The sequence below is a fragment of the Chiloscyllium punctatum genome, unplaced genomic scaffold (assembly GCF_047496795.1).
Source record: "Chiloscyllium punctatum isolate Juve2018m unplaced genomic scaffold, sChiPun1.3 scaffold_1838, whole genome shotgun sequence".
NCBI classification, from domain to species: Eukaryota; Metazoa; Chordata; class Chondrichthyes; order Orectolobiformes; family Hemiscylliidae; genus Chiloscyllium; species Chiloscyllium punctatum.
Genome location: NW_027311571.1, coordinates 20,001 through 23,016, shown reverse-complemented (window position 1 = coordinate 23,016; position 3,016 = coordinate 20,001).

Below are 3,016 nucleotides of genomic sequence, written 5' to 3'. Positions count from 1 at the left end.
GGGCCGCTATTTGTGAATAGTCTGGTCCTCCTCTGCCACCCGGACAAGCGCGATGGCTCTGCCGCCCTGCGGTGCTCGTCACCCAGGTTTGGGGAACACGATACTCGTAACAAAAATAAAAGGCGGCTCGGGACCTGCAGGCGAAAGGGGTCCCGTGGTGCTAAGCACGTCGACTTCGGGTCTCGGTGCAAGCCGGAGAGCTCACGGAAGTCTAAAGTTTTCGGCACGTGGTCGAATCTTTTCAAAGGCTTACCCGGCTCTTTCCGTCCATTCTGAGAGTAAGTCAGAGGCCGGTGCGGAGGTCTCTTGACAATCGGAGGGGGTGGTGGCCCTCCGCAGGCGCTCGTGTCGAAAATGAAGGCGAGAGACGCGAGTGGCCTGGTTCCCCTGGGTGTTGCCAGGAAGGCTGCGGGCTGACCCTTGCCTGAGCACTCCCTAAAGCCTCTTGTGATGAGAGCAGACCTCGCGCGCCGCACGACCGGCTCTGGGAGTCGTTGGGCCGCTATCTGTGAATAGTCTGGTCCTCCTCTGCCACCCGGCCAAGTGCGATGGCTCTGCCGCCCTGCGGTGCTCGTCACGCAGGTATGGGGCACACGATGCTCGTAACAGCAAATAAAGGCGGCTCGGGACCTGCAGGCGAAAGGGGTCCCGTGGTGCTTAGCACGTCGACTTCGGGTCTCGGTGCAAGCCGGAGAGCTCACGGAAGTCTAAAGTTTTCGGCACGTGGTCGAATCTTTTGAAAGGCTTACCCGGCTCTTTCCGTCCATTCTGAGAGTCAGTCAGAGGCCGGTGCGGCGGTCTATTGACGACCGGAGGCTCCCATGGGTGTTGCGATGAGGGTGGAGGGCACAGAACCTTGCCTTAGCACTCCCTAATAAAGCCTCTTGTGAAGAGAGCAGACCTCGCGCGCCGCACGACCGGCTCTGGGAGTCGTTGGGCCGCTATCTGTGAATAGTCTGGTCCTCCTCTGCCACCCGGCCAAGTGCGATGGCTCTGCCGCCCTGCGGTGCTCGTCACGCAGGTATGGGGCACACGATGCTCGTAACAGCAAATAAAGGCGGCTCGGGACCTGCAGGCGAAAGGGGTCCCGTGGTGCTTAGCACGTCGACTTCGGGTCTCGGTGCAAGCCGGAGAGCTCACGGAAGTCTAAAGTTTTCGGCACGTGGTCGAATCTTTTGAAAGGCTTACCCGGCTCTTTCCGTCCATTCTGAGAGTCAGTCAGAGGCCGGTGCGGCGGTCTATTGACGACCGGAGGCTCCCATGGGTGTTGCGATGAGGGTGGAGGGCACAGAACCTTGCCTTAGCACTCCCTAATAAAGCCTCTTGTGAAGAGAGCAGACCTCGCGCGCCGCACGACCGGCTCTGGGAGTCGTTGGGCCGCTATCTGTGAATAGTCTGGTCCTCCTCTGCCACCCGGCCAAGTGCGATGGCTCTGCCGCCCTGCGGTGCTCGTCACGCAGGTATGGGGCACACGATGCTCGTAACAGCAAATAAAGGCGGCTCGGGACCTGCAGGCGAAAGGGGTCCCGTGGTGCTTCGCACGTCGACTTCGGGTCTCGGTGCAAGCCGGAGAGCTCACGGAAGTCTAAAGTTTTCGGCACGTGGTCGAATCTTTTGAAAGGCTTACCCGGCTCTTTCCGTCCATTCTGAGAGTCAGTCAGAGGCCGGTGCGGCGGTCTATTGACGACCGGAGGCTCCCATGGGTGTTGCGATGAGGGTGGAGGGCACAGAACCTTGCCTTAGCACTCCCTAATAAAGCCTCTTGTGAAGAGAGCAGACCTCGCGCACCGCACGACCGGCTCTGGGAGTCGTTGGGCCGCTATCTGTGAATAGTCGGGTCCTCCTCTGCCACCCGGCCAAGTGCGATGGCTCTGCCGCCCTGCGGTGCTTGTCACGCAGGTATGGGGCACACGATGCTCGTAACAGCAAATAAAGGCGGCTCGGGACCTGCAGGCGAAAGGGGTCCCGTGGTGCTTAGCACGTCGACTTCGGGTCTCGGTGCAAGCCGGAGAGCTCACGGAAGTCTAAAGTTTTCGGCACGTGGTCGAATCTTTTGAAAGGCTTACCCGGCTCTTTCCGTCCATTCTGAGAGTCAGTCAGAGGCCGGTGCGGCGGTCTATTGACGACCGGAGGCTCCCATGGGTGTTGCGATGAGGGTGGAGGGCACAGAACCTTGCCTTAGCACTCCCTAATAAAGCCTCTTGTGAAGAGAGCAGACCTCGCGCGCCGCACGACCGGCTCTGGGAGTCGTTGGGCCGCTATCTGTGAATAGTCTGGTCCTCCTCTGCCACCCGGCTAAGTGCGATGGCTCTGCCGCCCTGCGGTGCTTGTCACGCAGGTATGGGGCACACGATGCTCGTAACAGCAAATAAAGGCGGCTCGGGACCTGCAGGCGAAAGGGGTCCCGTGGTGCTTAGCACGTCGACTTCGGGTCTCGGTGCAAGCCGGAGAGCTCACGGAAGTCTAAAGTTTTCGGCACGTGGTCGAATCTTTTGAAAGGCTTACCCGGCTCTTTCCGTCCATTCTGAGAGTCAGTCAGAGGCCGGTGCGGCGGTCTATTGACGACCGGAGGCTCCCATGGGTGTTGCGATGAGGGTGGAGGGCACAGAACCTTGCCTTAGCACTCCCTAATAAAGCCTCTTGTGAAGAGAGCAGACCTCGCGCGCCGCACGACCGGCTCTGGGAGTCGTTGGGCCGCTATATGTGAATAGTCTGGTCCTCCTCTGCCACCCGGCTAAGTGCGATGGCTCTGCCGCCCTGCGGTGCTCGTCACCCAGGATTCCAACCCGGACCTGCGAGCGTGGTGCGAGGGGCGACCTCGCTGCGGTCCACACCTCGATCGATCTGGCGCGGACCGTCCGGTGTGGGAGGTCCCTTGGCGGGCCAGCTTTCCTGATAAGGGGCTGGTGCTCCAGGCCGAGTGGTTCTTCCCCGTTCACCCCGGACGCGTCCACCACGAAAAGAAATTAAGAGGAGAGCACGGCAGGGTGGGGAGAGTTGGCACCCCCCTGCCTCC